We start from the raw sequence: 21812 nt of genomic DNA, 5'->3' as shown, positions 1-21812 counted from the left end.
ACATGAATATGATAGCTAAATAATTAAAACCTGTAACAAAAGAATAATTAATTTTTTACGTAGAATAATTATTTTTTTTATGAACAATAAATATTATCTATAAAGTGGCATTTTTTATGTTCATGTAGGTTGATTAAAAAATATTGCTAAATGGATTATATTGAAGAATGCCCTTGATTATATTTGGTTGGTTAAGGAATTGAGGACAACTGACTAATGATACAAAGATTATTTGTTTTTATGATCAAATCTGATTTTATTTTTTAAAATATATCTTTCAGAAATTTGTAGTGCATCCATTTAAGTTGAAAACACCCAGAAAAAGGTGTTGGTGGAAATACAACATAAACATTAATGCAACAGCACCAGCAGCAAAAGGCCAGGTTAAAGGCCTCCTTAAAGGCTTAGATACATATCCCAAATCTTTGGTAAGTCCAATTTCCTACATGTACAGACCAATTTTTGAAAAATATATGTTTACCAATATTTCCCTATACAAAAATATTGGCATAAATTTGGAACTCATGATGTTTCTTCTTCTTATGTGCATTGAAAAGAAACAAAAAAAAAAAAAATTTATAAATTGCATATCATAATAAATATAATTGTAGAAGAAGAAGAAATGAGATTCAGATTGGGTTCCAACTGAGTGAAGCATCTGGCACTATTGGTTGATGATAACCTGAAAAACCAAGCTGGGTAAAATTATGTTTTCTTTCCCTTAATAATTATTCATGAGATTTGATAATTTTTTAAGAGAACTAATTTTAATTAGTTTAACATTATTATTATCTTTCAATTCTAAAATTCTTTTTTGAGAATCAAGGTTTACAGTTCAAAATAATAAATTTATAATTTAGAATTTAGAATTTTAAATAAATAAATAATTTTAAAAAATTTGACTAATGTTGGTTAGAAAAAATTAATTTCCTAACCTTCCATTTTGTAATATGAAACTCAAAAACTCTGCAGATGACTGAGTTTAAAGAGGCAGAAGATCCACCCTCCACCAGAAAAACCAAAAACAACAAAATCTGCCAAGCCAACTGAAGGTAAATTACTTGAGATGATAAAGACTTATTTTTTAAACGTGTGTAAACATAGTAAAATGGAATTACTTGAGATGATAAATGCTAAGGTTTTGGATTCAAATTTAAAAATATCAATTATGCAGTAACTTTTTATATCTATACAAGAATAAAGTTGAAAGAATATTTGTATGCTCACCAATATTGTTGCATGCATAACCCATATTAGTTCTTGAACAAATAATTATGATGAGTCCAAGTGTTTGTAAAGTGTATTCGATAAGTGTGGATTAGAGTAACATGATATTTGCAGATAACGAAAGGGAAGCCCCTCCTGCAGAGCCCGAGCGAATTCGATGACAAGCAGTTCTGAGATGTCGTGCAGATCAAAGTTCCGAAGCATCGAAGCCACCAAGAAGGAATCGATCTTCGGATCCATCAGACCCAGCTAGAAAGCATCGTCGTCACAAATCTGAGGACCCAAAGCTATCAGAAACCTCCGAAACTCCTGGGAAGCACCGGCACCATAGATCAGAAGAAAGAAGACACCGTCTTCTGATTCCACAGAAACTTCTAGAAGGCATCGCCCGTGACCGTGACCGTGAGCATCATCATGGATCAGAAGAAGAGAAGCCACCATTGTCAAATTCCACGGAATCTTCTAGAAAGCAAGAGGAAGAGAAGTCAGAGTCCAAAGAATCTCTAGAAGGCGTCGCCATAAATCAGAGGAAGAGAAGTCAGAATCTTCTCGAAAACACAATCGCCACCAGGGAACAGAAGAGGTGAAGTCACCATCATCAAATCAACAGAATCTTATAGAAAGCAAAAGGGAACAGAAGAAGTGAAGTCGCAGTCTTCGGAATCCACAGAATCTTCTAAGGTGCTGCTGTCATCGGAATCCATAGAATCTCCTAAGAAGCAAACGGAAGAAGTGAAAGCCACCATCATCAGATCCAAAGAATCTACTAGAAAACATCGTCACCACAGGTCAGAAGAAGAGAAGTTGCAATCAGATTCTACAGAATCTTCCAGAAGGCATCATCGCCGTGAATCAGGAACAGAAGAAGAGAAGATACAAACAGATTCAACAGACACTTCTAGAAGGCATCTCGTCGTGAATCTGGAACAGAAGAAGAGAAGTTTCAATCAGATTCCACGGAAACTTCTAGAAAGCATCATCATCGTCATCGTGAATCTGGAACAGAAGAAGAGAAGTTCCAATCAGATTCCACGGAAACTTCTAGAAAGCATCATCATCGTCCCCGTGAATCTAGGACAGAAGAAGAGAAGCTCCAATCAGATTCCACAGAAACTTCTAGAAAGCATCATCAACGTCGCCCTGAATCTGGGACAGAAGAAGAGAAGCTCCAATCAGATTCCACAGAAACTACTAGAAAGCATCATCATCGTCGTCGTGAATCTGGAACAGAAGAAGAGAAGTTCCAATCAGATTCCACGGAAACTTCTAGAAAGCATCACCATCGTCGCCGTGAATCTGGAACAGACGAAGAGAAGCTACAATCAGATTCCACAGAAACTTCTAGAAGGCATCGTCGCCGTGAATCCGGAACAGAAGAAGAGAAGTTCCATTCAGATTCAACGGAAACTTCTAGAAGGCATCACCGGGAATCTGGAACAGAAGAAGAGAAGTTCCAATCAGATTCTACGGAAACTTCTAGAAAGCATCACCATCGTCGCCGTGAATCTGGAACAGACGAAGAGAAGCTGCAATCAGATTCCACAGAAACTTCTAGAAGGCATCGTCGCCGTGAATCCGGAACAGAAGAAGATAAGTTCCAATCAGATTCAACGGAAACTTCTAGAAGGCATCACCGTGAATCTGGAACAGAAGAAGAGAAACCACCAACATCCTCAACAAGCAAAAGCTCGCATAGGAGAAAGTCAAAACATCATCGTCTGAGGAAAAAGAAGGCTCTTCAAGGAGATCGTCGAAAAGTAATAAGAGTTCTTCGAAGGAAGAGCTGAGTGAATCTTTGCGCGACGTTGAACCAGAACCTGAATCCTAACATGAAATGGGTACCACTACCAATTAGAGAAAATGAGTCGTAGGGGTCCAGAAGGTTATTACTTGTTACTAAGTTTTTAGTTTGACAGAAAAATGTCTTTAGAGACACAGAAAAAGAGAGAGAGTTTTCAGGGAGACAAATTACAATTGCTTTTGGCTAATTAATTTCTTGTTATGATAATGTTTGATTACTACTAGAGTTGGGCATGCCAACTCGTTTAAACTGTAATTCACAGCTTTTAAATTCGTCATTTTGCATGTGCATTTTTAGCGGGCTTTTTAATCCATACTGTTTAATTTACAGGTTAAATGGGTTGAGCTCATAATCTAACAACTTTTTAAATTTTCTTTAGCAACGAGTCATGTGAGAATTATACTATTTTCTTTTATATTTAGATATAACTCATAATAAATGATAAGTAAAAGAAATAATAATATAAAATAAAAAATAGAAGAAAATATGTTGGCCCGTTAAAAGTAATTAAAAGAATTTTATAATTACAGACAAAAAGCTTACCAAAAGGGGTCATTTTGAATAACCATGCCGTATGGTCACCTTCAATAGGGAGTCCCTATATTGAAAAAATTCATACGGAGGTTTATGACGATGAAATATACCACATAACTTTGCAGTTTTCAAAAGGGAAACACACATGTTCTCTTTACACACCACTGGTCACAGAAATATCTTCTTTCTTTTTTTTTTTTTTTTTCATTTTGTAGTACACACCAGAAATGGAATCTAGTTTCCTAATCCTAAAACATTGTTTGGGTGCATATTTTCCTTGTTGCAAGTTTTTATAACACAATCTTTATCACCTGTCTTCATTACAGGAGAAAACCTGAGACCAAATGTATCATCATCAGAAGAACACTTCTTTGCTGGTGGTTTGGGTGTTTCATTATGCCGTGAAAGCTCTCTTTGGTTTCCACAGAGAGTGAATATGTTTTGAATTCTCATTAATCTATCATCACATTCCTCTGAGCTTTCCAATGAATCTGCAGCAACACTAGAGGACTTGTTGCTGTCAACAACAGTGCATACTCTCTTCTCCTCTATTACTTCTTTCTCGACTTCCCCGCCTTCATCTCATGATCATGTTCTTCTTCTTCGTCTTCGAAAACTGTACTAAGACATAGTCCTTTTCCAAAGAATGGTGTACAAACAGTTCCATCTTGTACCTCATTCAAAGGATTTGTGAAAGGTTGATTTGAAATGTCTTGCATAACATTGTAATCACTCTTAGATAAGCCGATGATTTTTACTTCGTGGGGAAGTGGCTGTTCCTGATCATCCATGTCCAAATCCATTGATTTCACCATCCCCGGATCCTCCTCGCTTTTGTATATTCGCAACAACCTTCTCATAAAACCATTTGATTCCATTTCCTTTGATACATTTACCTCTTTACTGGAGTGAGCCAGCTTCAATTCTATTTCTATTTCCTCGAGTCGCTTTCTCAGAAGTTCAACTTCCTCCTCCTGCTGCAATAACCTTTCTTCCATTCTCCTCTTCTCCAATTCAACAAACTCATTGGTCATTCTTTGGCACTCCTCCAGCTTCTTCTCTAACTCCTGTCTCATAAGCAGAGTTCGTTCATTTACCTTCAAGTTAATCTCCTCCTCGCTTTCGGAAGTTCCTTTAGCTTCTGTGATCTCCAGTCTAGCTCTTAATGCAGCAATCTCTTCTTCTTTCTTTAGAAGCTTTTTGTGTGCTTCATTTCGCTCTTTCTCTCTGAGCTTGTTTTCCATTTGCAGCTTCAAGATAAATTCATCCATTGCAGCAATTCTCGAGCCCAAAATGACAGCGGAAGAGGATTCCTCCTCCTTGCCCGGGGTATGAGGGCCGCGGACTATGCACTTTGCTTTTGCACCATATTCAAGTGTGGAGATTGTCTTATGTATTTCCTTAGGATCGGGACTGGCACAGAGTATCATTAAGATTTTCGACTTGTCATCTTCAAACGAATCCTTTACCGAAAAAAAAAGAAGATACTTTAATGAATTAATACTGTAAAAAAACAGAACAGGACACCATATAATGGACAGAACTAATGGCTAGAATTACCTGCAGAAGCATGGTAAGTTTGCTGTCCCTAAAGGGCACGTGAGAATCGCCATTTGCAATGGACTCAACCACTCTCTTTAGGGCTATATTTCCTTGATTGATTTTTGCAGTCTATAATTCCATTGGAAACATGATACTCAGCAGAGAACTACTACATGATCTGAGAAAAAAGAACACAGTCAAGGTGAAAATATTACCTGCATTTTGGCCTCAAAGCCAGTTTGGCCGGCTTGCTCAATATTTTCTGATCCGGCCATATCTACAAGCATTAGCCGTCCTCCGACAGTTGGGACATCAAGGATTACCTGTGTAAAGTGGAACATATGGTGGTTATCAATAACCAAGTAAACTGAATAAATTATTATCAGAACTAATCACCTTCTGAAGTGACCTTACTATGCAGTGACTTCTAGAACTCCTGTCATTGCAGAGTGTGCTTTTAACAATCCTTCGCTTCTCCACTTTCTGAATTTCTTTTGAGATCTTCCCTGCTTCGTTTCCAGATATATATGTTGCATTCTTTGCCTTTTTCCCCATCACTTCAAGTTTTGCCTACAAGCAAAACAACCTAAGTAAGAAACTAGAAACTATAAACTAAAAATTGATTGATTGATTAAACTATAATTGTTCAGTCAATACTTCCATTCTAGCAAAATATTGGGAAGAGCTACTCTATATAACTATAGAGAACTCAAATAATCTCTTGCTTATTCATCCAAAGTTTCCATACTACACATACAAGCAGCTACTCACTATCCTATCATAATGTTTAAACAAAGCCAAGCAAATGAAAATAAGTTGGGCATATTCTCAATTATGAATTTTCCCCTTCCTCACAAATCTTCTTGTTTTCGCTCTACTGAGTAACAGGATTGCTCTATACATAGTTACATACTCTTGCAATGGTGCATTAAATGAATATACAATTTTTCTCTCTGCAGCTTTGAATTCACTTCTTTTTTTCATTGCATATTTTCAATAATTTAGTAGTTGGAACCCACAAAATAAGGAAATAATTTTCATTTGTTATATTATACATGCAAGTATACAACAGAATTTAACTGAATTACATAACAATCCTACAGATTGATCCAATTGAACAGAGAAAACAGATCAAATAATCCACAAAGACAGATCATATTACCTTGGAACCACTTCCCTTAGGCCATCCCAATCCAAACCCTGCTCCGCCGCCACCATTGGTGGACAAAAGATCATAAATCTCTTCATTGTAGATCTCCAAAACAGTAACCTGAACAAAATTCCCAAACCCAAGACCACCACCGTCTCCATCCCCACCCTCATCTCCAAGAATGTCCCTCAAAGATCTATACACAATCCCTGGCTCCTTTGAGCACCCAAACATAGTGTGACTCTTTCCGGAACCGGTCGGCCCATACATCATAATTGTGCACTTCTCCCCAAGCTTCACCGCACTGATTCTTGATTCCACAAACTTCTTGTAGAATTCATCAAGGTCTTCTTCCTCAGACACAGAAACTCCATCAAGGGTGAAGTCTCGGTACCCGAAATCAGCTTTAACGCGGATACTCTTGGAGCTTGAACTGGTTTGAATAACGGGTAAAGGCTTGTCCTTTCTATCAGGGTAGTCACGGATTCTTGCAATTACTTCAACAGGGTGCTCCGGTGGGAGTTCCTTGTTGTTGAGATTGTTGGGATTCGGAGAAGGGTGTGGCTGTTGTTGTTGTAATGGGGTTTTGGGGGCATTGAAGTTGAGGCGGTGCTTGGAGTGAGGCGTTTTCAACTGGGTGGAGTAATGGTTTGGTTTGGGAGAAGGGGTTGGAGCCATTGATGAAGAAGAAGAAGAAGAACAAGAAGAAGAGGAGACAGAGAGCGAGAATACCCAGAGAGAAATTGAGAAGAAAGATTGAAACTTTGGGGTTTAATTGCAACCTTGGATGAGAAACAGAGAGCAAAATGTTCAAGAAATGCGAAATCGAGATGATGATAATGGATGGTGAAGAAAACGGAGCAAATGGAGAAGAAAGGGTTTTTGAAATTGTTCAACCAAGATGTAGCCGTTGAATGCTCTAACGTCTATTTTTAATTTATGTTACCGTTGAATTTTTTCCTTTCTTTTCTGTTTTCAACTTAGAAGAGCTTTTGTGTTTTTATTGTTATTTTTTGAAGTCTTGCTAACGTGTAAGAGCACATTTAAAAACACTACAAATAAAATTGTTTTATTAAATATTATTGATATTGATTTTTTTTTTACATTTTTAATGTATTTTAAAATGAGAAATGTTAGGGGCTAGCACTTTTGTTAAATTTTGGCCAGTATTTAACCATAAAAAAGAAATTGAATGATTCTACACCATTAAATACAATCTCACACCATTAAAAACTTCACACCATTAAAAACTTCATTAATAACTAATTGATGATTAAGAACTACAAAATCTGCTGACCCTTAGACTTTCTCTTTTAAAATTTTATAATTATATTGTTAAAATATATCTTTAAAATATAAAATAATTATTTTTTATTTTTTTATTTTTCTTTGTCAAAAATTACAAAAAGATATTATTTATACATATTTTGTATAACATTTTTAAATGTTTATACGTTTTGTTTATTTGTTCTTATAGTGTATTTTGGAAAAAAAATTATTAACAAGATGATATACATAACACCTAAAACCGTCAAAAAATATGTTTAAATCACATTTTGGTAATAATAACCTGAAAATAATTTTAAATAAATCTATGATTCAAGAAAGAAATTGAGAATAAGTTTAGGTATGAAATTACTTAAGATAAATATTAGGGTTAAGCACGATTTTGGTTTCTAAGATAAGGGTTGAAAAATTTTTTCGTTTCTAATCTTTTTGTGCATATAAAATCATCCATAAAGTTTAAATTAATTTTAAAATCGTCATTTTTACCAAAATTTTAATTTTTATTACTAAATTACCCCTGACTAAAAAAATATAAAATAAAAAAAAGAAAATGGGTTAAAGAAAAGGGTGAAGGGGGGTGGGGGTGTTCAGGGAAGAAAGAGGGGGAAAGGAATCTGTCGCCAGTCCACAAGAGTGTCATCATCTCTCGCGATTTGCTCCGTTGCAGTGCCTCTCTCGTGATTCGCAGCGCTACCGACCACCGCAAAACCGTTCTCGTCGCGATTCGCAGCGCTGCCAACCACCACAGCGCCCTCCTCGTCGCAATTTGCGACGTCACTACCACTGCAACTTTCCTTCCTTCGTAATTCGCAGTTCACTGCCGCAACCCCTCTTCCCCCACCACCCTGCAGTCCTTTCTCTCGAGATTCGCAGATCACCTACTCTCCCTCGAGGTCCCTGCAGTGTTGTTTCAATTTTTTATTCCTTTTTTCTTTAATTTTTCAGATTTAAAGGAAGGTGTTTTGGTTCTATTTATTCTATTGTTGTTGTTGTTGATGCTTCTGGTTGCTTCTATTTATTCCTTTCTATTCCATTTTTGTTGTTGATGCTTCTGGTTGCTTCTGCTTATGTTTCTTTTGTTGGAGAGGAAGGCAAGACTCTGCTTTGTTGTCTTCTATTTCTTCTAGTTTTCAATGTGTATTGTCTTATTTATCTTCTAGTTTCTTTGTTTATCTGCTTTCATTATTCATGTGTATTGCTTCTGCTTCTGCTTTTTGTCTTGTTTATCTGCTTTTGGTTGCTTATGGTTCTGCGCTTTTGTGATGGAGAAAAAGAGAAAGAAGAATAGAAAATGAGAATTTTGGGGAAGAAGGGGAAGGGTATTTTGGTCCAAAGAACAATTTTAAAATCAAGTTAAATCTTAGGGATGATTTTGTAAGTAAAAAAAAGTTCGGGACGAAAAAATTTTTCAATCCCTACCTTAGGGACCAAAATCGTACTTAACCCTAAATATTAATATTGGGTTGAAATTCACTATATATATTTAGTAAGGGATGTATTTGATAAATTTTTTTATAAATACCTGTATAAACTTTAATATTAGCATAATATGTATTAAAGAGCAATACTACATGACTAACATTATTATTTTTTGTCAGTAATAATTTGAGCTCATATTTATAGATATTTTATATACAAGAAGCATATAAATTTGCAGCTATATTTACCAAAATTTTGTATACAAAAATTAATATAATTTACACCCACGTTTTTTAAAATTTGCACAGATGAATTAATAAAATTTATTTGTTAAAAATAATTTAGTATTTGTGCTGGTCAAATGATGACCAAAACCACTAAAAGTTGCTGAACCCTTATAACACCCTACCACACAGGATTTTACGCTTAAGTTGTAAATTAGAGGTGGCCAGTTATTACAACCTCTAAAAGCAAAAGGCATATATAAGTATAATTGAAAGAATTTGTAACTAGAAGCCTTGAAGGAGAAGCTAAACAAAAGCGTAACAGAAAATCACATCACTTATGTCTGGCAAGCATAAAAAGGATAACAAAGATCAAACGGAAATGATAACATATAAATACAAAGAACAGAATTTCAAAAGATACAGATATCCAAACTCCAGACTCGACCTGCGAAACTAAGATCAACTAGAGTATTAATACCCGCTATAGCAAGTAGGACTAAGCCACGACTACTACCCACTTAACCTAGAGCAAGTGGAATAAACCACTACTGTTGCTACCACCCAGGCGGGTGTTTAAGAATTTAACCCGGAACAAGTGGAATAAACCACTACTGTTGCTACTGTCCAGGTGTCTCATCACAAATCCGAAGCAAGTGGGACGAACCACAACCCTTGCTACTCCCCAGGTATCTCATTTCAAAATTCATTCTCAATATAGTTTCAATTCATTCAAGAAAATCATAATTAAAATCAATCCCATCATCTCCATCAATCATATCTCATTCTACATTTTCAACTCTTCACACTCTTCATAAATCTCCTTCCACTTCAATTTAGTCTTCTCTATAATATAACTCTTCTTCCGTAATCTAACAACTAGCATTTGGGTCTTAAATAGAAGTTACCGAGGTTTAAAAATGCTAGAAGAATGATTGATAGTTAAAAAATTGTGAATTTTCAATAAAACAGTGGTTTTTGAGGTTTACAAGCTTGTCAGAAAAGTCAAACAGTTAAAACAGAGTTTTAGTATTAAGGTTTCAAAAGGCTTAGAGAAGGGGGTTGAATCTATGGCCTTCTTTAACTTTTAATTATTAAGCCTTAAAGATAGAACTTTAAACATGATTTCTGTTGATTTGCGCAGCGGATTAATCAGGAGACAATTTTGTTTTGTCTTATAAAACCAGAAAATAGAACTAAAACAGAGAAGAGGTAGAAGAAGAAGATGACACCACCATATATCCTAGTTCAGTTTCTTTGTGCAATGCAACCTACATCCAGTCTCCACCACAACATTGGTGGAATTTTCACTATAATCCAAGTATTACATATAACAATTTCCTAGGACTCAACTCAATCCTATATGGACACACAAGCTTCAACATAAACTTGACTTGGCTATGCTAATACCTAGACTCACCACATTAAGTGCTTACCCAACTTAGTAAGGGATACTTCTCAGGTATATGACGCAAGACAGAAAATACAACCAATAGAAATCAAAAATCACTCTTGACTTTTCTCTCAAGTGTATCTCTCAACCTTTTTTTCTTTATGGCTTTTTCTCAATGCCTCTCTTTCTTGCCTTTTACCTCACAAAGAAAACTAAGAAAGATATACATTGAAACAAAAATACAAAATAGTAAAACATGAAGGAGATTGATAAATCATAGCTTTAACTCTATGTACTAAACCCAGCATCTGAACTCATAACTTTGTTCTTCATCTTGGCAGAGTGCTCTCTTTAGTGTAGGTGCAATGTTTCTAAGACTTCAAACTCTATTGTGAGATTTCTCTCTTCTCTCAATTCGGGTTCTCTCTCTTTCTCTATCAAACTGATCCCAATTTTTCTTTTGTACCTTAGGTTGAGCCACGGTTGGGGTTCCTCTTGAGTCAACTTCTTGGATTTTGAGCTTTGATCAATCACCCCTTCTTTTTCTTCAATCAACCTTTAAATTAGGGATTTCAAATATGATTTATTTGCTTGTCCGAGGGCAACAGAGCAACAGAGATGATATTCCTCATTGATAATCCAAAATCTAGACCCTTAAAAATGTGCTTTGGCCCCAAGTAACAATTTGAGCATTTGATTCACAACAGGGATAATCAGAAGCTACTTTCTCAATTTATCCCAAATTGGCATTACAGAGAGTTGGTGAAGAAGTGAAGAAATCAACTTGCATGCAAATAGAAATAAATAACCTTTAATTTATGACTTAGCTTAACATGCCTCTGATTAGTGTGATTGGACATTGCTTTTCTTGATTGAATTTCTCTTTCTTTCTTCTCTTGTGATAGAGCTCGAAGAAGAAGATATATATATATATATATATATATATATATATATATATATATATATATATATATTTATCTCTCTCTCTCTCTCTCTCTCTCTCTCTCTCTCTCTCTCTCCCTCTCTTGTGTTTGTCTGTGGTGAGCTTGAGAAGCTTAACCTAGGATTGATTTACTAATGCTTGAAACAATTTGGGCTCGGTTAGGATTAGATATTCTGTTTAGCCCATTTGATTTCCTTGTTCCTTTCCTTTGGGCTTTGTTTGTAGATCAAAGTATTCTCCAGCAATGTTTATTTCTTTGTTCTAATTATTTGAGCTACAGCTTCTTTATTTTTGGGCCTGCATCACTATCACAAGCAATCAAAACCATTTGGGTGTTTAACCCATTAAACCAATATTTGTCATCATCATTAAATGAATTGAATTCTCAACTCAATAATTTTTCCTTGATGACAAACATTTTTAAAAGGAGTATAATCAAAGATATTTAAACAGACATGATTTAAAACGCTTCCCTTTGATGATTTTACTGATTTTTATTTTCTCCCCTTTTCTTTTCTAAGGGTTGCTCCCCCTGAGCTTGTGCTCTTCTTTAATTTCCTGTTTATGTATTCACATAAAAATAGCACAACTATTCACAACATAAACAATCTTGCATAATAATTTTAACCAATAAAACGAAGTACCTTCAATATGTATGCACAAAGTATAGATTGGAATTGAGCAATCCTTCAAGAGTTCCAAAATAGAGTATGTACTTGAAATAGAGCATTTCAAAAAAAATATTTTGTGCTCAAAAACAAAGTATGCCTAATCATTTTACATACATCCAGATAAGGGATTTTCAATCAAAACTCATCAAAACAAGATCATCACATGCCAGATCTCACATGCTACTACTACTCCCCCTTTTGTCATTAAGGGAGACAATGGAGTCAACGTCAAACCTGCAATAGATTTAGTTAGGGTTCAAGTTTCATTATAAACTAGATAACACCAAAACAAAGTAAAAGAATAGTTAATTGTTTACAGTCATCCAAGGATAAAATAGAGTTTTAAACAAACTACAAATGTTCTAAGAGACAAAATATCCAAATGCATATATCAGCAACAAGAGACATTCTCAAGCATCCGAACCATCCTCCTCAGAATCAACAAGTTCTTCTTGGTCAGTGGCCATGGTATCATTCTCATGGATGTTGTCAATGAATTTTATAAGAACTGCCACTCTGTCTTTGGACTTTTTGAGGAAGTTTTCATGCTTGGCTTCAAGTTTCCTCTGTTCTTTGCTCAGAGAATCAGATGATTCGATTGAGAGACAAACTCTTAGACAACATCCTTCACAACTCCATATAGAAGTGATTTATGACTAGTGGAACCAGAAGTCCCCGAGGCAGAGGGAGGATGAGATTCATCAGGATCATAGTCATCATCATCATCATTAAGGACCACCTTTTTAGTTCGAGTAGGCCTCTTTTTTCTGTTGTTTCACTGAACCACCTCTTTTTAGATATGAGTGTCTATTTTCATATGACTCATTTGACAAGTCAACACCAAATTGTTCAAAAATACAAGTTAAGAACATTTCATAAGGAAGAGCTATATCTTTTTCACTCATTATGCAATCAAACATATGCCTCACCATTAAGTATGCAAAATGTAACACCCTACCATACAGAGCTTTACACCTAGGATGTAAAACAGAGGGGGAGAGGCACTACGACCTCTAAAATAAAATATATATAGTATAATAATTGAAAGGATTTAATATATGAGGAGCCTTGATGAAAATATAAAGCAAAAATCGCAAAATATAAAAGCGCAACGTTCAGAAAATGTGGTTACTTGCATACGAAGAAATCTAAAGTCCACTAACATAATTATACAAAAGATAAGAGTAGAAGATCAAGGGTACAAAATAACAAGCTCCTAACTCAACCTGCGAAGCTAAGGCTGGCCGGAGAATATTTACGTATACATAACCCCAAGTCCCAAAATGCACATAGATAAACCCTAGTTCTCCATAAAACCTCTAAGAGGTACATAAACAAAGCATTCTTATACACAAGAGGAGAAACTATAAATTTATACATAATAATATCAAAATAACAGAAGGAAACCCCAAAGTAAACCACTTCACTGCAGAAACTCTAGACACCTACCGACGTGCCTCTCGGCCTGCATCTGAAAAATGACAACACTGTATGAAATGAGAACCGGAGGTTCTCAACATGGTAAAGGTGTCATGCACATAAGATATAAGGTCCTGGGAATGCCAGAGGCAATCCTAGAACGCCGACATTCTGATTATAAAACTTAAGAATTAAAACTGAAACCATAAATAAGGGTGGTTTTCTAAGGATTCCTAAACTTAACCAAATACATTAACCTAACCCTCCATCATCCTCTTTTCTCTAAAACTTCCGTCACCAGTATAATCACACAGACAAGCAAGCAGACAATAATAAACACAATTAGGATACAAGTAATGCAAGTAGCACGTATACAAGTAAGCATATGAAAGTCACATAGGCATTCCCAATTAGAGCATGAACAAGCAATTCAAGAAATATGCTTATGATGCATGCCTGTCCTATGGCTGTTGATATCAACTTTCGGTTACTTAGCCAGCCCGACATGTCTTTGTAGCTAACCGTGGACAGAATACCAAACACGGAGCAAGTGGGACAACGCCTCAACCCTTGTATCTTATCCGCGTACCCGGAGCAGTGGACAACTTCACCCTGCCTCTTACCCAGGAAGTGTTATATTCTCGACCCAGAGTAGGCGGCAATAGAACACAACCTTTGCGTCTTACCTAATGCCTTGAATTTTCCCGGAGCAAGTCGATAACACCACTTTATCTTACCGGCTTATTAACTCTTACCCGAAACAAGTGGATAATACCACTGCATATTACCCGGAGTCACATACAAAAACACACTTTCATTATCATTACCATTCATTCATTCATCCATTCATTCTCAATTCATACCTGGAGCAAGTGGATACACCACTACATCTTACCCGGCAATCTCATCTTTTACCCGGAGCAAGTGGTTAACACCACTGCGTCTTACCCGGAGGCACATCACAATCAATTTCAATTTCATTATCGTTATAATTCATTCATAATCATATGTAACCAATGCATAATCACTCTTTACAACCATGGCATCACATATACTTCAATTCTCTATATTTTTCATAAATAATTCATCATTTTTCAACCTTGCTTCATCACCAAGTTACCACTCTTTCCTAGTTCCATCTCATCACTAGGCTTACTAACAAAATCTAGGACCAAAGGAATAAAAATAGAGGTTTAGAAGTTTAAAATTAGGTTTAAAATTCAAAAAACCAGATTTGCTAAAACAGGGGCCACGCGTACGCGTAGGCGTGAAAAATCTTTGCTCACCTACGCAAGCCCCTGCTTGTGTACGCGTGAATCCCAACCCGAAAGGGTTAGTCGCGTCACGAGCAGCTAGATGCGTATGCAAACCCTTGGTCTTACGTACACGTGGGCCACGCGTATGCGTGGTAGTACGTTTTTTTCAAAAGTTTTGCTGAATCAAAAAAACTGCAGAATTTCATTTTGGGACCCTAAACTTCCGACGCGGATAACTTTTTTGTTTCCAATCTTTTTTCTTCCGTTCTTTGAACGACATAAACTTCACAGATCCAATTTTCATATAAAACAAATTTGAAATCATTTGGGGGTCCAGAAGCCAAGTTATGCTTCACCGAAGTTCGGCCAAAAATTAATTTTTCACAAAAGCTCCAAACCTCAATTTTCATTAACCCAAACTCAAGTCACACTTCCGTTACATATAATTGGCATAGCCACATACCATTTATTTTACCAAAGTCATTCACAACCTGCTTCAATCAATATGTACCTAGTTTCGTGCCTAATTCTAATAACTTTAGTTACAACATACACCAACATACCACCACAAACTCATGTTCATTCCTTTTCCTACCTTACAAGCACTAATAAGTCATTGTTTAATAGCCCAATTCCAACATCAATAGTCAAGCAAAAACTCATCAATTATCGTTAAGTACTAACCAATTTACATGCTCATACATTCATTCCTATCTTAAAGTCAACTAGCCTAAGTCTTCCAAGAACATTAAACGACGGGACAGACGGAACTAAGCCTGCTGGTAAGGGTGGCGGGTCATAAGGGACCGATGGAAAGGACTCCCAGGGGGAGTTTGATTCCCTCGGATGAGACGTCCCCTATCTTCTTTGAGAAATAGTCCCACTTCTGATTTCAGTTAGAAAGGAAAAATACTGCTATATAGCTGCCCTTCCTAAGATGTCTTCTGTATTACTTTCTTGTGCAAAAATCATTCCCTCAGAAATAGGATTGTAACCTTCAAGGGAGGCTTGCTACGCGATATCCTTTAGGACTTACTCGACTCTAAATAGCCTTTGGAACCTATTCCATTAAGCCTAGTGACATCAATCCCCTTAGTTCAAGCGCAAGGGAATGGATCAAAGAATAAAAACCTTTCCAATCCAGTCCCTTTACTAGGCAGCAGCTCCCACTGTTAGTGAAATTGAAAGAGAGAATCGTTGGTTCCTCATTTTTCTTTTTCCTATCGTGAGAATTCAGCTCCCCCCAACAAGAGGAAAGACTTCTTTGTTGTCAATCGCTGGTTGGGTTTACCAACAAAGAAAAGCATGGGAGAAACGTGCCAGATCTTGATGCCAGGAGTTTCATCAAAAATCAAGCTTTGACGGGGCGGGGTTACGCGCAAGCCAAGTGCATTTGGATGGATTTTTCCATTGATTGTGGTTCCTTGGCCGGTCCCTGTGACATAAAGAGGACGATTATGCTCCTCCCTAATAATAGGTCGTCGTCTGTAAACGTCACTGCAGCCATATAATCATCATATATATAAGGCTTCCTTCATCGACTGTTATACAAGGAAAGCCTGATACTCCTCAGGATAATGATAGCAGGCTGCACCGAGCCGAAAGTATTAATATGTTGACCAGAACGATGATCTGGATGGAACGGGAACGAGAGCAACGTCATCCTCTCCACGTCGCAAGAAAACAGAGCGATGAAACCTTGAAGGCCATGAATAACCATGCTGTAATATACAAAAAATGCTGGGGGCGATTTCTGGGCTGATTTTGACCCAGTTTCAGGCCCGAAAATTCAGATTAGAGGCTGCAGAGTGGAGCTGGAAAAGAAGAGGATTAATCATTTACACAATTTGAGGTTTAGATGTAGTTTTCTAGAGAGAGAGGCTCTCTCCTCTCTCTAGGTTTTAGGGTCTCTTTTAGTTTTAGTTCTTCTCAAATTCAGATTTCTACCTTGCTTTAATTTAGTTTTTCTTCTACTTTTATTTTTTCTAGTACTTTAGTTCATCTACTTCTCTTGTTGATTTCTCTATTTTCCCAATTTAGTTTATGAACTCTTTATGTTAGATTCAATTTCCTTTTAATACAATTTGAGGTATTTCATGTTTATTGCTTGTTTCTTCATTTGTTGTTATTGATTCCTTGCAATTGTTGGTCTTAGATTTTACATTCTCTTATTAATTTTCTATGCTTTTATTTTGTGCCTTCCAAGTGTTTGATAAAATACTTGGGTGAATTTTAATTTAGATTTTTATGTTCTTAATTTGGATTGATCAATTAGAGACTCTTGAGTTATTAAAATTCTCTTGTTGATTGGTGATTGAAAATTGCTAGTTGGCTTAAGCTTCACTAAATCCAGTCTTTGATTAGGACTTGTGAACTCAAGTTGATTTTGCTCACTTGACTTTTCTTCAATTGTTAGAGGTTAACTAAGTGAAAGCAAAAGTCAATTACCATCACAATTGATGATGATAATGATGATAGGAATTCCAATTCTCAATCCTTGTTAAGACTTTTCTTAGTTATTATTTTATTTCCTTGTTACTTACATTACTTGTCTCTTATCACAAAAACCCAAAAAAAAACTTTTCCTTAACCAATTATAAGTACACTTCCCTGCAATTCCTTGAGAGACGACTCGAGGTTTGAATACTTCGGTTAGTTTTATTGGATTTGTATTTGTAACAAACAATTTAAATATTGATTGAGGTTTAATTGTCGGTTTAGAACTATACTTGCAACGTGATATTTTTGTGAAAATTTTTACCGACATTTTTCCTTTTGTCAGGGATGTTAGAGGGAGTTATGAAGAGAGAGGTTTGAAAACTGCTACAAGAAAGGTTTCTTGAAAACATGCAACTGCTTCACCTATGACTATATCTTGAAAAGACTTGTCATCACAATGAAAAGTTTTGAATTTGATTTTATTTTAAAAATAAAATAAAGTAAAAGTAAACTTATTTAAAATAATGTAATAGGTAAAATAAAGCAAATTTTTAAAAAACAAAACCTTTCACACAAGAAGACAACATAAAAACCCATATGTATGATGTAACACCCATTAGGCCCAGGAAAGATAGTGTTTAAGGAAACACAATAGACTGCACAAACTCAGAATTTAAAGGTTAGCCCAGATGATTCAAAGCTCGCCATTGAACCCAGAGACTAAGATTCAGTAATATGGTTCTTCACTTGCCCAGAATTGTTTCATTCCAACCTGAGAGACAAAACTTTAACAAACACATCAGCAAGGCTCAAATAATGAATCATAACTCAGAATGGCTAGATTAGTTCTTAGTTTACAAATATGTCCTCATCCAGAGGTTTGGTGAAGATATCAACTAATTGATCTTCTGATTTAACAAATTGAATGCTAATATTCCCTTTTTGAACATGTTCCCTTATTGAGTGAAATCTCACTTCAAGTCTTCAATATGTTTAGTTTTTTAGTACAAAACTGAATTTTTGGAAATATTTATAGCACTCATGTTGTCACACAACAAGGGAATATTTTCAAAATTTAATTTGTAATTAGCAAGTTGAGTTTTCAACCAAAGAAGTTGAGAACAACACGAGGAGGCAGCAATATACTTAGCCTCAGTAGTGGATAATGCCACTGTAGACTGCTTCTTACTAGACCAGACATTCAAAGACCTTCCAAGAAAATAACATATGCCTGATGTACTTCTTCTATCTACTCTGTCTCTAGCAAAGTCTGCATCATAATAACCAACTGCAGAAAACTCATTAGTCTTGGGTTACCATAAACCAAAATTAGATGTGCCATGAATATATCTAATGATCCTTTTAACTGCAGAAAGATGTGATTCTTTCGGTTGTGACTGAAATCTAGAGAAAATTCCAACACTTTATACAATATCGGATCTAGAGGATGTTAAGTACATAAGAGAACCAATCATTCTTCTATACCTAGTTTCATCTACATCTTTCTCAATATCACCATTTTCTGACATAGAGTTAGGGTGCATGGGTGTTCCCATGGATTTGACATTTTTCATCCCGAATTTCTTAACTAATTTCTTGGCATACTTCTCTTGATGAATAAAAATTCAATTTTCAGGTTGCTTTATTTGAAGCCCAAGGAAGAAATTAAGTTCACCTATCATACTCATACCAAATTCACTTGTCATGAGTTTTTCAAATTCAGTACAAAGGATTTCATTAGCTGATCCAAAAATGATGTCATCAACATAAATTTAAACTAAAATAAAGGAATCATTAGAATTTTTAATAAACAGAGTAGTGTCTATGGTGCCTCTTTGAAATTCATTTTTCAAAAGGAATGAACTAAGTCTTTCATACCACGCTCTAGGAGCTTGTCTTAGACCATAAAGAACTTTTGAAAGTTTGAAAACATGATTTGGAAGCTCTTTAATTTCAAAACCAGGTGGCTGAGACACGTACACTTCTCTATCAATTACTCCATTCCAAAATACACATTTCACATTTATTTGAAATAATTTAAAACCATAATAAGCAGCATAAGAAAGAAGAAGTCTTATGGCTTCCATTCGGGCAACAGGGACAAAGGATTCATCAAAGTCTATTCCTTCCTCTTGATCATATCCTTGTGCCACCAATCTTGCTTTATTTCTAGCTATGCTTCCATCTTCACCCAACTTGTTCCTGAAGATCCATTTGGTGCCGGTCACTTTCTTTCCATTTGGCTTTGGAACAAATGTCCAAACTTGATTCTTTTCAAATTCATGAAGCTCTTCCTCCATAGCCTTTACCCAATATTGGTCATCAAGTGCTTCTTTGATGTTTTGTGGCTTAATTTAGGATAGAAAAGCTAAGTTTGATTCTTCATTTGCCTTTCTAGTGGAGGATCGAGTTTTGACACCTTGAGAGATATCTCCAATGACATTCTTGAGGATAGTTCTTCAGAAATCTCTATTCACGTGGTCTGGTGGACTTAGAAATAGATTTTGTTAAGATGGGATCCATGGAGCAGGTATTTTTAGGGATTTTGCCTGTTTCAGGAGACAAAACAGAATTGTCTCATACAAAATCTTCTGTAGCAGTAATTTCAGATTTAGGTAGCCCAGAATTTTCTTTTTCTTGATTTTGGGCTACTCCGTTGTTGCCTTCAACTTGAGTTCCTGTATCACAATCTTTCAAGACACTTTAAACCAAGTTAGTGTCATAAAAGGTAACATGTATGGACTCCTCAATCATTCTAGCATCTTGATGGTAAACTCTATAAGCTTTGCTAGTTGTGGAATATCTTACAAACAAACACTCATATGCCTTTCGATCAATTTTTTCTAAATTTTTTTGTTATCCAACATAAAACATTTGCATCCAAAGATATGTAAATAATTCAAATTTGGTGGGTGACCTTTCCAAAGTTCGTAAGGGGTTTTCTTCATAAATTTTCTAATGATTGTTCTATTTAAAATGTAGCAAGCGGTATTAACAGCTTCAGCCCAAAGAAATTTTGGAACATCACTTTCACATAGCATAGCTCTTGCCATTTCTTGTATGCTTCTATTTCTTCTTTCCACAACACCATTTTATTGTGGTGTTCTTGGGCAAGAGAAATTTTGTGATATTCCAAATTTCCCACAAAAAGATTCAAAAGATTAATTTTCAAATTCTTTGCCATGATCACTTCTAATAGAAACAATCTTTAAATTTTTTTCGTTTTGAATTCTTTTGCTGAAAATTTCAAAAGCAAATGCATCTTTACAGATTCTTTAAAATGAAAACAAGCTATATTTTGATCTTTAGTTCATCAAGAGTGAGGCCATATGCATTATCACACCAATTTGCAACAAACAGTACCTCATTAGACTTTTCACTCACCACTCAGCATTCTAATTTTTTGAATATCACCAAGTAACCCAAATCACACAATTGACTAATACTCAAAAGATTATGCCTCAATCCATCAACCAAAATGACATCATCAATAAAGGTAGAATGATTTTTACCTACTTTTTCAATAGCTATAATTTTACCCTTACCATCATTTCCAAAGGTCACAAACCCTCCATCTTACTTGTTGAGTTTGATGAAGAATGTTGACCTTCCCATCATGTACCTAGAGCATCCGCTATCCAAGTACCACATGTCTTTCTTCTTTTTGGATGCTAGGCAAATCTGCATACATTCTTAATTAACCTTAGGTATCCAAATTTGTTTGGATCCTTTGAAGTTAATCCATCTAGATTTGCCTAAGTGCATTAAATTCACAAACAGCATTGTAAGTTTGGTTTCCTACTCTTCATTTTTCAATGAAGCATTGGGAGTAAGAGTGACCAATTTTCTTACAATTAAAACAATGATTTTCTGGTGCATGTTGCTAAAATTGATTTAAGTTTTGATGCTAAAAATGATCAAAAGAGTGAGGTTTTCTATTTTTTGAAAAAGATGTATTTCTTTTGACAATTTTTTTATTATTAGCATCCCTTTTTTCAAATGCACTCAAATCGGAATTTTTGAAAGCATATGGGCTTCTTGAATAAGATTTTTTTATGAAACTGTAGTTTTTTTTGAAAGCAACCTCATTGTTTGAGACATAGGCCAGACCTGACTTATTTGGGATAGGTTCGGTTCTTGAAGATGATGCAGCTTTATCAAAATAATGCTTTTCAAATTCATCTTCATAGGTGGGAACATATCCAAGACCAGATTTGTTGATAGTGGGTTTTGTTTTGAAGAAGAAGCCATAAATTTTGTAGAAGAATTTTCAAAAACTACACTCTCTTTTATCACGTGGCCTAAGCCAGATTTTTCAAACAATGGTCTTCGATAAGTAAGTAATTTATCCAAGTTACTAAAATTGTGAACAAATTTTGCTAAATCACTATTCAATCTTTTAATTATTTCATTTCGCCTTTCATTTTTAGCAACAAATTCTTGTGAAGGATCCACAATGTGCTTTCCTTTAAGTTTTTCAATTTCAGATTTCAAAAATCTATTTTCT

At 35.5% G+C, this 21812-nt stretch overlaps 1 pseudogene; it reads right to left on the bottom strand.

Moving 5' to 3' along the window:
* Window positions 1–3532: 3532 nt before the first annotated feature.
* Window positions 3533–7099, bottom strand: LOC112711238 (kinesin-like protein KIN-10A; annotated as a pseudogene).
* Between the last annotated feature and the right edge of the window lie 14713 nt (window positions 7100–21812).

The sequence above is a fragment of the Arachis hypogaea genome, chromosome 9 (genome assembly GCF_003086295.3).
Source record: "Arachis hypogaea cultivar Tifrunner chromosome 9, arahy.Tifrunner.gnm2.J5K5, whole genome shotgun sequence".
NCBI classification, from domain to species: domain Eukaryota; kingdom Viridiplantae; phylum Streptophyta; class Magnoliopsida; order Fabales; family Fabaceae; genus Arachis; species Arachis hypogaea.
This window is presented reverse-complemented; position numbering and strand designations above follow the sequence as displayed.